Source organism: Manis javanica, chromosome 8, assembly GCF_040802235.1.
Source record: "Manis javanica isolate MJ-LG chromosome 8, MJ_LKY, whole genome shotgun sequence".
In the NCBI taxonomy this organism is placed as follows: Eukaryota; Metazoa; Chordata; class Mammalia; order Pholidota; family Manidae; genus Manis; species Manis javanica.
The window spans coordinates 123,919,712-123,932,111 of record NC_133163.1 but is presented as its reverse complement, the minus strand read 5'-3'; the positions used below and the strand labels follow the sequence as shown (position 1 = coordinate 123,932,111).

The window sequence follows — 12,400 nt, the reverse complement described above, 5'->3', positions numbered from 1 at the left end:
TGGTTCTCCGTGGAATCCTGGCTGATTTTACTTCTTTTAGAAGCTGGATGTAGAGGACCAAAGGCACAGCAGGCTTCAGGCTGACCAGCGCTCTGCCAGGAACATGTCCAGCCAGGTCCTGGCCTCATAACCATGGCAGCCTGAACACTGCTCATAGCCAGAGCTGTTGGGCAGTCACGGGCTTTGACTTGGGCCAGAATAGACGTCCCAGTTTCATTCTCTTGAAGTGTTGGTGCAACTCAAGTAGACCAGACACAGACTCTACTGACCGCTGGTCACCTTTCTGGCCTCTAGGGGGCGCTTCTCTCAGTCTTAACAGTCCTCTGGGTGAAATTTCTTGAGCCTTAACCAAATGCCCCCACGAGCTTCTTGGAATTTTATGGAGTGCAGGGTCTCTGGTGGGTGATAACCCATAGGCCACTCTGCTTTTGGTTCAAACTCTTGGAAGACCTTGGAACCCAGAGCTGGAGCAGATGGCCTTGTCCTTGGCCTGGAGACAGGAGCTTTGCAGCAATTTTTGTTAATTTGTTTTGCCCTCAGGTACCAGCAGGCAGGTTGAGTTACTCAGCCTTAGTAGCACATTGTCATCCTTGAGTGAGTCCCCCTTCCTTGATTTTGAATTAATGAATTCCCTTTTATCCCACCGTGTCCTTCCATCCCCCTCGCCACTGTAGATGAGCATTCTGATGGACTTAATGCTTGTCTTTTTTTTGCATGTGTCCATGCAGGTGTTTTGAGTGAGTATACTCTTTTAACTGGGAAAATTATATATTTTTCCTAAATATAAGGGGGAAATTATAAGCAGAAATACAGTACCAAATATTTATCCAAGTTTAAGCATGTTATACCAAACTCAGGGCCCAGGCAATGTGAAAATGAAAAATGATTTGGGGAGCATAAATATATTGTAATTAACACATGTATTTACATTTACACTTATGTATTTGTAAGTTTTTTTACAAATTTACAAATAGTGTAAATTTACACTAAGTCAATTTGTACAATATTCAAGTACATTAAAAATAGTACCGATTTATTGAGATTAACCACTGAGATGCCTTTCAACTATATGAAATATGCCAAAGTTGCAGATTTAAAAATAATTAAATGTAGGAGAGATGTGATACAATCATGCTGGTCTATGAAGTTATTGTCCAAATTCTGGATGAAATATATTCCCCTGTATCCTGAAAATAAAGTTTTTGGAATCTTTTATGTATTGGTGCTTATTTTATTAACATCAGAGGCAATAGCACAATGTCAAAAATAACGCACACTTATGCCTGTATGATTAATGTATGGAAATGGTATTGTGCTATAAAATCTCACTTTGATTTTAAGATGCACCCATTTTGCTGAGCCTGCCTGCCTGTCCTGGCCGTGTTGGGTCATCCGCTCCCGGCAGACACACTCGCAGGCTGCCCCTCCTCCTCCCACCATGGGCAGGGGAACGGGATTTCCGGGTCAGAGAACTGAGATGGATGCTTTAGTATGGAATTCTGCCGGCTCACCAAATGCCAAAACCTCTTCTAAAATCGGAAGAGCCATAGCGCCTCCCGTCTGCCCTATACACCAGGTTTAACTCGCAAAACTACAGGATTTGCGGTAGGAAAGTTGGAGTTAGGAGCAGCCAGTCTCCTGTCCTCTGCTCCAGGAGAAGTCATCAGGGTTCCAGTTGAGAGGGCTCCAATGTTTCTGAAGAATTTGCTCACAGATGGCTTGCAAGTCCTCAAAACTAAGCTTGCCCTCACTCATAGCTCAGGGTAGGGGGACAGCCACCTCTCACCAGAAGATTGAAGAGACCTGGGGGCAGAATGAGGCAGGCAGAAGACTTGAGCAGTGACACCCCGGTATCAGGTGGCGCCTACGCACTGCCCTGCGCCCTGGGCTGGCCTGTGGAAAGCAGCTTCACTAACTGTGGACTGAAACCACCACAGGAAGCTCAGGCTTTTTGCACTAAACAAAATTCAGAAATGCCTAGGTTGGCACTGGCACGAAGCTCTTCAAGCCCTGAGTTGGGGTCCAGGGACTCCTTGTTGATTTCCATTGCTCCACCCCTCCGGCCTTCAAGGGGGCGCTGTTCCTCCAACATCTCAGCGTCTGCGCCAGAACCAAGGGCAGCTCCCAAGCAAAAGCGTGCGGGCGGGGAGGGGGCGAGGCGGGGAGGGGGTGGGGGGCTATGGTAAAGACCACTCAGGTAAAGGCTTGGGGAGGACGACGGATACTGGCCTCTGGCAGAATCCAAGACTGGGCAACTCCTCTGGGGTGCGGCTTGGTTCTCCCCCGCCTTGCTGCAGTGACACCGTCTTTCTCCCTTGCTCAGGAGCGTCTCCTACTCATCCAGATCCTTCCAAATGCAGAGCGGGAGGGGCTGACACTCCCCCACCCCCGCTGCCTAGTCCTGCAGTTCCGTCCTGCCTCCTCTCTTTCCTGGCAGGAGAGCAGGGGTCTTCCCTGGTAGGCGCCCAGGGTAGCCTTAACTCAGGAAGACACACCTTCAGCTTCTGTGTACGAGAGACGCCACTGCACAGTAAGTGGTGGACGGGTGGCCCAGGGGAGAGGACTTTTCTTTGTCTTCCGAACCCCTGTCCCATGGGCATGACTGCCAGGTAAAGACAGCCTGAGGCAAGGCAAGTGAAACTGGAGGGAGGGGGCGGTGCGGCTGGGGAGGTGAGTAGGAGTCCATGGGGTGTGAGTGCCCCCTGGGGCAGCCTGCGGGGGATGGGGTGGCAGACCCTGCAAGCTGGCTGCAGCCTGGGGAAAGGGCACCCACCCTGTTTACTCATTCATTCCACAGCTATTCTTTAAGCCTCCTTTAAATGTCAGGCACTGCGCTAGTTGCAAGATGCAATTGTGAACGAGATGCGCGACTCCTACTGTCATGAGCTCACATTGGAGAGGAGAGGAGACAAATAGTAAAACGTATTCTGTTTTTATATAATTTTATATATAATTTTTATTTTATTTATATTATCTATTAATTTATCATTATTCGTTTTTGTCTCTAATTTTATATTATTTTACATATAACTGTATAATATAATTATATTAAGATATAATTCTTGCAAAAAGAGCAGAGAGCAATGAGGGAAATTGGGAGGGTGCCATCAAGATTTAGCCTAACGGGGCGGAGGGGCTGCTTTGGATCTGGGATCAGCAAAGGAGGCGCGGAGAGAGTATTTCCCCCGGGCTGAAGCAGTGAATCATGGGAGGTTTCCCCCTGCCCAGCGCCCCTCTCCCTCCTCTGAACAGCATTGGCAGTTCCGTCTTCCACTCTGGATCCATGGTTGGGGGGGTCGGGGGTGGGGTGGGGTTTCCTAGGGAGGGCACGTGACACAGATCTGACCAATCAGGGCACCCCACCCCACCCTGGCCACAGTGATTGGTTCAGGGATGGGTACTTGATCCAAATGAGGCAAAGGAGAGTCAGGCGGGAAACGTCTGCTGGGCCGCTGAGCCAGAACCATACCCCTTGTCGTCCGAGGGTATAAGCCTTGGAACCAGGGCGGCCACACGGGAAGGTCCTGCCGTCCTGCCGTGAGAGTAGAACCAGCCCCAGGGGAAGCAGAGCTGAGAAACAGCAGATGAGAATGGGAGAAAGGGACTAGTGACCAGGCCCTAATGCCGCCGATTCTCTGGATCTCCAGGAAGAGAGAACAAAAGCATCAGCGTTCCCAGAAACTCTCTTTGAAATCCTCCTCCTCCTCACCTCTCTGCCTCCAACTCTGTGTGCAGCCGGAGGTGGGTGATGGGCTGTCCGTGCAGGGCCTATTTAGAGACCCTCTTTGGCTGCCCTGCAAGCACAGGGAGTCTCCTAACATTTTTTTTTCCATCTTCATCTTTGGGCATCAGCCGAAACTCTGAGAAGCCCCAGTGAGCATCCTGTTATAGGAGTATTGTTGGCCCCTTTCTACAAATGAGGCTCAGAGAGGTTAGGTAACTTGATAGGGACACACAGCTGGTCAGAGACAGAGCCAACTTTACACGCAGGTTTATCTGGCTTCAAGTTTCCCTCCCGCTTTCCACTGTTCCAGCCTTGGGGGCCGTGTGGTCCAGAAGGCAGGGCCAAGAGAGTAGGGGCTAGCCCAGGTGCATGCGAAACCAGGTGGCTCCAACTTTCAGGGCTGTGAGTAGTTTGGCTTGGGCCTCATGGCCCTAACTCCATTGTCATCAGTCTGGGGCAGGGTGCCACCACCAGAGGAAGTGGCATTTATGGGGTCTGGAAGTTACAGCTCAGGGTCTAGGGTTACCACTGTAGGATGAGTGCCCGCTGTGTGCCAGGCATCAGCCAGGCTCTTCAGGATGTTACTGTGTTTTATCCAGATGGGAAACTGACTACCAGCCAGAGCTGATGAGACGTGTTGCCGGAGGCCTTCTTACCCTCCTCTCTTGGGGCAGGACTGACCCCCAGCCCGGGGCAAAGCCGAGGCTGGCTAGCAGGGAGCCCCAGCAGATGGGAGCAGAGGAGAGCAGCATCGGGAGCCAGGCCGTCCACCCTGCTCTCAGATCCGTCCTTCGCCCCCTCTCCCTCCACCACTTCCGGGCCCTGGCCCAGCCGCCCTGTGCCCCTCCAGAACCCCCACCTGCGTCCTTGCCTCCGACCTGACCCTCACTCCTGTCCACCAGGGCTGCCATTATTTTCCTGCTGCCAAATTAATCTTCTAAAAGCGTGCTCTGTAGCAGCAACCCTTACCTGCAGGGGATTTTGAGGCTTCTTGGTCTGGCGATTACAATGGGCCCTGCTGGTTTTTTTCAGCTTTATTTCCCCCCCTTTCAGATGTGTACTGTGCTGTGTGTGCTCATTCCTCCGCCACACCTTGGCTCAGGCTGTTTCTCTGCCCCTCCTGCCTTCCCCTTTCCACTTGGTTAATAAAACAATGCACGCATTCAAGCAGTCACCCTTTCATTCAACAGGCATTTCAGGTGTCCCACTCCATGCTGGCCATTCCTGGGCAGCTTTGCTGAGCCGCTGCTCCAACACCTCATTCCTTGGACTGTGATCTCTTTACCCCACTTACGAACCTCCTGCACAAGATCTCCGTCTTCCTCTGCCCCACTCAACTGAACCCTTCAAGGGCAGAGAATATGTCTTGCCCATTTTGCAGCTCCATGGTGTCCTGCCTGTGGCAGGGATTAATAAACAGTGTGTGTCATGTGAATGGGACAAACACAGATTCCAGTAGGAAAGCACTGAACACTGGTGTGAGCAGCTAGAACTACAGCTTGGTCCCAGCTCTGCCACCTACCAGCTGGGTGGCTTATGGAGCGCTCCTGCTTTTCTCCAGACCTCAGGATCCCCACCTGTAAAACGGGACTGCCATCCTTGTCCTGGGCTACGGTTGGTTGGGGATTCTGTGCAGAAGTGGGCTGTTACTATGATGGTTTCCCCTGCAAGCAGGATGTGCTTTGGCGGTTAGGGAGAAATGACTGTGTGCCTTGGAGCCCCTTGGCCACAAGAGCTCAGCTGAGCAAGGCCAGTGTGAGGCCCCTCCCAGAATGCTCAGGTGCCAGCCTAGGGGCATTAAGGCAGGGGCAAGAGGCCAGCACCTGGTGCTCCTGGCCTTTGTGCCAGTGTCCGAGGAGGAGCAGGAGCTCTTCTCCAGCCCGAGGCTGTCCTGCCAGCTGTTGGTAGACATGGCCTCCCTCCCTGGGCTTGCAGCACTACGGTTCCCAGCTGTGGGCGCCAGGCTGCCGCCAGGGGCTCAGGCGCTGAGGGTATGAGTCAGGCTGTCTCATCGTCACGGCTCTGTGGTGGTGCAAAGGGAAAGCTGAGCCCTCTGAGTCAGCAGCCTTTCTGGCCAGAGGGGCTGCCAGGGCTCACATGCGAGAAGGAACTTGCCCCAGGCTACCGTGACAATTCTGATTTTGGAGAAAGACAAATTTGGATCCCTGCCCTGCCCTTCCTAGCTGTTAGAGCTGGAGTAAGTGCCGACCCGAGTCTTAGTGCCCGTGAATGTTAACGGGAGCTTACGGTTCTAACATTTTAGGGCTGTGAGGAATGGAGGAAGTGACGTACAGAAGGTGCCCACTGATGAGTGGCAGGTCTGGTGCCCCTGGTGCAGGGGAACAGGATGCCCATTGCTTGGCATCCTGGACTGCTCAGGGGAAATGCCATTGTGTTTCTCAGGTGACAAAGCTGCTAAAGGCTTTAGGAGAGAATCAAGTCCACTTTGGGCCCAGGACAGGAGGTGGCAGAGCTAAGATCCTGCCAATCAGGAGACTGATTGCAAGGAAGTGGGCGACCAGAGGCCTGGGCCAACCTTCCCAACCATCCATCCTTTCCCTTCATTTACTCATTCATTCCGCAGGCGGGGGGGGTGGAGTGTGTGCTCAGGAACTGATTCTGGCCTGCCTACTGCGCAATCACACAGGACTGAGACCTAGTGGCTCCCCACCTGAAAGGCCCACGGTCTGGTGGGGACAGGCAGGCAAGGAGACACCGTCAGAGCGGAAACTGCTGCTGGAGCCACGTGCAGGGAGCCCGGGAGCCCTGCAGATGTGGGGCTGCAAAGACCCACACCTCCCTTTTCTCTTGTGCAGAGCACAATTTTCACGGCTGAGCTTGAGCGGTATGTATAATTTTATAAGTTGCTCTTTTTATTTGGCATTATGTCATAAACATTTCCCCATATTATTGTTAAACTCTTTGTAAATATTTTCCATGGCTATGTGCATTTTTAGTAAAACAGTGACACAATTTAATTAGATTTGGACATTTAAGTTGTTTGTAGGTATTTTTTTTCTATGATAAATAATACCATTACAAACATCTTTGTACATGAATTGTCTCCCATGTTTCTTGTTATTTCCTTGGAATAGATTTCTAGTCATGGAATTCCTGGTCAGAGTGTATCGACTTTTTAAAATCTTTCAGTGATCCTTTGATACTTATTGCCAGGTCACTTTTTGAAATGGCTTTCTTGGTGTATAACCCAGCAGGTGTGGTGTGGTGAGCCCTCCGGTCTGTTTGGAGGTATGGAGTTGCAGTAGAGAGGTGGGGTGGGGGTAGGGGGTTTGGACCAGACAGACTTGGGATTCCAGCCCCAGCCCCTTCCTTATCACTTAGCCCTGGCCGTGTCAGCTCTCCCTCCCAAGGAGAGCAGGACAGGGTGATAATACTATCCTCTGGCGGTTTTGAGAGGACCAGAGACCGTGAATATGAAGCGCATCACTCAGTGTCTGGCACACAGTAGGAGCACAATAATTGGTTACTGCGACAGTGTGACACTTCCCAGTCAGGGACTTGGGAAGCTGATGCACAGGGTGAGGCCTCAGCTCCAGCCACCACCAACCCAGGTATGTGTGCCCCTACACTGGCCAAGGCAGGGCCCCCACCAGCTCTTCAGACCACGGGGAGAGGCAAAGGCCAGAGGCCAGAGAAAGTGAACAAAGGGCTCTGGGGGCAGAAAGAGAGAGGAAATGATCTGAGAAGGTGAGCGGGGAAGAGGGGCGGGTAGCAGGAGAGGGTTGGGGCCCATAGGAAGAGTCACGACCGAGGGGACAAGATCCGAAGGAAAGAGCTGTTTCAATACCAGGATGAGGGTACGTCCAGGTCCCAGGTCACCAGAGGCTGGCCCAAGGGCAGGAGTGAGCAATGGGGGGTTCTGACCAATCACCCAGCACCTGGTTCTGTGTCCAGCTCACTGTGTGGCCTTGGACAAGAACCTCTTCCTTGCCAGGCACTGCTTCATCCATCTACAGAAGTCTCTGGGTGTCCTGTCTCAGACATCCTCTGGCCTGGCACCGCCCTGAAGAGACCAACGACTCCCCATTGTCCCTCTGAATAAGTTTAAATACCTTCCAGTTTCTCTGCTGTAGACAGGAGACAAGAACTACCCTGGGTCTCTTGGAATAATGGGAAGAGTTTTCTGGAAGATTGGAAAGGGGAAGGGCAGAAGTCAGAGGAAAGGGGCTTGCCTGGAGGGACTGACCCCAACCTGAGCAGAGTGGGCGGGGGAGCCCCAAACAGCTGCGAGGAGACTTAGGAAATGGTGCCTGCTTCAGCCGATGAGGTTCCACGTTCACACTGCTCGGCTGGAGGAAGAGGCTCTGCTTTCAGCCCTCACTCATCCCCGCGGCTGGATGCCCTTTGTTGGTCGGCAAGAGTAGGCACTGGGACAAGTTTGGAGTGCATGATGTTTACTAGAGACCCACACCAGTGAAGGGAAGAGGGAGAGAGCAGGACTGGGCAGCGGGAAGTCGACTTACGCAGCAGGCAAACAAGTTGTCAGCGAACCCAGCACCGCAGTGAGTGATGCTCAGGGGAACTGTCCGGCGTCACATCTAGAGGGAGCGGCCTCTATATTTCTGCCTTTATCAGTCACACGTTTAGCTTGTCCCAGGAAGGATGCAACCTCAGGTGACATGGCCTTCCGCATCTGTGGCAGCCTGTAAAGGAACTGACAGCTGGAGACTGTGCTGACCACAGTCCCTGAAGCTTCCCTGAAGGGCCTGGGCAGCACATCCTCATGTCTATTGCACCTCGGGCAGTGAACTACCTGCTCAGCTGTACAGGGCAGCCCTGTGGGAGAGAAATTTTAGAGGATGCAAACCTGTGTCTTGCCCAGGTGCTTTGAAAATGTGGATGGGGGGAAGAAAATTAAACAGATAATTGTGTGTGTGCCAAGGGAGTCCCTGTCAGGAGAGTCGGATCTTCTGAGCACACTGGTTCCTGATTTTCTTGCCTGGCAATTTTGAAATGTCCGGCGTGTCAAATGTCACCACTTCCCTCCCCTCCCTCTGCTGTAGCTCCTGGACCCAGCAATGTGCTTTCTGCTGGGAGGGGGTGTCAGATAATTCTTCAGTTGTGTTCAAGGTAAAGAACATTATTTGTCTCCTCTGCTCATTTCTGTGGGATTTGGCTATAAGGCCTTGATGCCAGGGAGTGAGGAGGCCTAGAAAGAGACATGGCCTGTGTCTTCCAGGAAAGAAGGGAGATGGGACCCCCTAGCTCCAAGGTCTTCAGGGCCCCTTAGTGCCCTTAGATTGAAGTCCGAATCCTCAGCCTGGCATATCGTGCCTGCATGAGTCGGCCCTGCCTCTTCCCAGCCTGGCAGAGTGTGGGGACTTCATGAGTGCCACTGAATGAGCGGAGATATTTGTTATCACTCATAATGAGAATGACAACAAAGGAACCCATGTTTCTCTAGGCTCCATCAAACCGCTCTCAGGGGCCCCCATCAGCGGGGACCTAAAACCTCTTGGCTCAGCTGCTCATACAAAACTTTGACTCTCTTCTCAAAATCCACTCCAACCATTTCTGGGGCACAAGAAGTAAAGAGCAATGAATTAAGAGCAAAAGGTTTGGACTCATTACTGAAAGGAACCAGGGATCCCTGGAGAAAGGTTGATTGCAGAGCTGGGGACAAGTAACGGACAAGAGGGGCCTGAAGTGTCTTTCGTCGGAAAGCCGTCCTAAACGGGCTCACACTGGCCAAGTCTGGGACCATTTGAGCATCAAAATAAATAACAGTACTAACAGATTATAACCCGATGAATGAAACAGAAATTCACAAGTCCTCATTAATATAAGTAAATGAATAAATAAATGAGGAAAGGGGAACACTCTTCGTTTTGCTAGGATGTCAACTAATGAACACAGACACACGATGCAGTCAGAAAATCGTCAAGGGATGCCAAAATCCATGGTGAAGTTATGATGAGGGATGGGATTTACATGTTTATGTAGTCTCAGAATTTTCCTATAAAATACTTATTAATCACAAAAGGGAAAATAGTAACTTTATGGTGATGAAAACTGGTGGACGCCAACTCAATCGAGTAATCAATTTATTGTCACCAAAAATGGAACAAGCTGATGTCAGATGCCCCCTGATGATGCAAAGGACGCATGATCATTTACGTGGTGCTCCTGTCAAAAATGCATGATCTGAATGTAATCATGAGAGAAGACCTGACCCCAACCTCAGCGGAAAGACATTCTACAAAATAACTGACCTACAGTTTTCCAGTGTTAGTATCATGAAAGCCAAGGAAGGACAGAGGAACTGCCACAAATTGAAGGAGACCGGGAGAAGAAAATACTTAAAAGACCTTACAATTGATGAAATTAAATTAAATGAGGAGTTCAGGCTAGACAATAGCATTGTATCAATGTTCAATCTCCTAATTTTGAAAATTATACTGTGGTTATGTAAGAGAATGTCCTTGTTCTTAGGAAATACACACTGAAGAATTTAAAAGGATACCATATCTCCATCTTACTCAAATAATATAAGAAATTAATATGCATATATAAAAATAAGAAGCAATAATAAAGCAATTGGAGTAAAATGTAAATAATCAGGTGAATCTGGGTAAAAGGGACAAGAGTTCTTTGTACTCTTCTCTCTAAATTTAAAATTATATCAAAACAAAAATGTACAAGTTAAAAGTGCCTCTTACAAATGACCCAGGGAGGGACTGGGGGCTGGGCTGGGGAGAGGACTAGAGAGATGGGTGCCTACAGCCTGGGAAGGTGGGGCCCCGGGTTGATGGGAGCCTGTTGCCAGGTTCCCCAAGCTGCCCAGGCTCCCGGTCACTCCTTAGCTTCGTTCTGCTGTTTGGAGGCCTGGAGGGGCGCTTTCCCAGCTGAGCCTGAGAACACGGGACTGTGGGCTGCAGCGATGCCGGTTCTCAGGGTACACTGTGACCCTGGCTTGGCAGCCTGCTGCCCCCAGGATCGGGACTGGGTGCTTTCTCATGTTCTGCAATGCAGAGCTAGGCATGTTAGAAGCACCTTCTTTAAGCTTAGAGCAACCTGAGAAAAGCATAGGCTCATCGTCCCTGTTTTCCAGGCAAGGAAACCGAGTCTCCAGGGCAGGATGGAGCTGGGATTCAGATTCAGACCTGCTGTGCGGTCTCCAAGTCTGGTGCTCACCACCTTGGCCATGGCCAGAGCCCTCTGCCTCCATGCCCTGGCACATGCCGTCCCTTCAGCCTGCGTTCCCGGGCCCCTCCTCATGCCTCGACTTAGGGATTTTCTGGCTCAGCCAAGACTAAAGTTTAATGTCTCTGGTCTCTGAATCTCAGGTTCGCAGTGATAATTAAACACCAACTGGGCCAAAATCAAGCTTTGCCTTGCTGTGAACGAGTCATTTTCTGACTAAATTGAAACCAATTCAATTGGAGAAAGGATGCCCTAAAACAGTTCTGAAGCTCTTTTGTGAGAGAGCTGCCATAATAGAAAACACAAAACAAACAGGCTAGAAAGGGCGGGGTTGGGGCCGGGTGGGAGGTGATGGCACCCTGCATTCCCTAGTAGAGCCGGGCCGGCTGTTCTGTTCCGCTGGGTCTGTTTCCCCATCTATACAATGAAGCAGTAAAACAACAGCAGTTCCGATCCAAGTGTGTATGTCTGACCCACTTATGGAACCTAAAAACTGCAGATTCCCTGTTGATTCCCTGGCCCCATCGAGTCAACAAGTTGAAGTTGGGGTCTGGCCTTATGTTTTTTTATGAAGTCCCACCGGGCTTCTGTTAGGCACTCTTCCTGACATTTGAGAACCCACAGACGCTCTCTGGGGGCCCCTCCATCGTTCAGGAGGCACGTGAGCTGGTGGCGGTGGTTCCTGGCCCTCATGAAGGAGCCCCTCTCCCATACCCACTGCACCTCCCGAGGTTGCTCTGCAGGCCGCTCACTGGCCACTTTGCAGCTCTCTGGTGTCTTTCAAGGATCCTGAGTGGCACCCCAGCTTCTGAAGACAGTACTTAGAAACTCACAGTCACACTCTTGTGGCTGCACATTAGTAAATCTGAAAGCATGTGAGCGGGAAGAAGCCTTATTTTTTGCAACTGCTTTCCTGGGGCAAACTGAAAAACAGTGTATATCACATCCTGAGCACGGAGGGCCACACCCTTAGCACATTCGGAGGATCTGGGGCGAGGATGTCTCCTGGCGCCTGACATACCGTCTGGGAGCCCCACCCCCACCCTGCACTTCCTCCCCAGCAGAGGACTTCCCTTCCTTCCCCTCCCTACTCACCATACTTCACCCCATTCCCTGGCCTGGCCCTTACCTCCAGTCCTAGGAAGGAAAGGCCCTACTTAGGATGCGATTCCAGTAATTAACTGAACTCTCGGAGCCTTAGTTCCTTATCTGCTGGAGTAAGCGAGCCCTAAGGCATGTGGGGTGCTTGGGCAGGGCCCGGCGCAACGAGAGTGGGCAGCGGGAGCTCTGCCTGCCTGGGCCCCAGGGAGCTCCCTGCTAGTCAGGCCCCAGCACCCCTCCTGCGGGAGGAGCTGCTCTCTCTGCACACGGCCGTCCTGCCGTGTAGCACATCTCGCTTCCTGGGCTGCCTTCCCACGGGACTGGCAGGAGCCATGTCTCGCTCATTTCCATGTCCCCAGAAATGCTAGCGGCTGCACTGCAGTGGGGGACGGTGAAGTTGAGAATGGGAGC

The 12,400-nt window shown here is 51.4% G+C and overlaps 1 long non-coding RNA gene across 2 annotated transcripts; it reads left to right on the top strand.

Annotated features, from left to right (window-relative positions):
• The first annotated feature begins 2,166 nt into the window (after positions 1-2,166).
• Positions 2,167-11,053, top strand: LOC140843214 (uncharacterized). Of its 2 annotated transcripts, XR_012120818.1 has the most exons (5): positions 2,167-2,530; positions 2,798-2,922; positions 3,648-3,741; positions 4,324-6,569; positions 10,797-11,053. It is a non-coding gene; the product is annotated as an uncharacterized lncRNA (long non-coding RNA). The 2 variants fall into 2 exon arrangements; XR_012120817.1 differs by lacking the exon at positions 10,797-11,053 and having other exon boundaries at positions 4,324-6,708.
• The last annotated feature ends 1,347 nt before the right edge of the window (positions 11,054-12,400 follow it).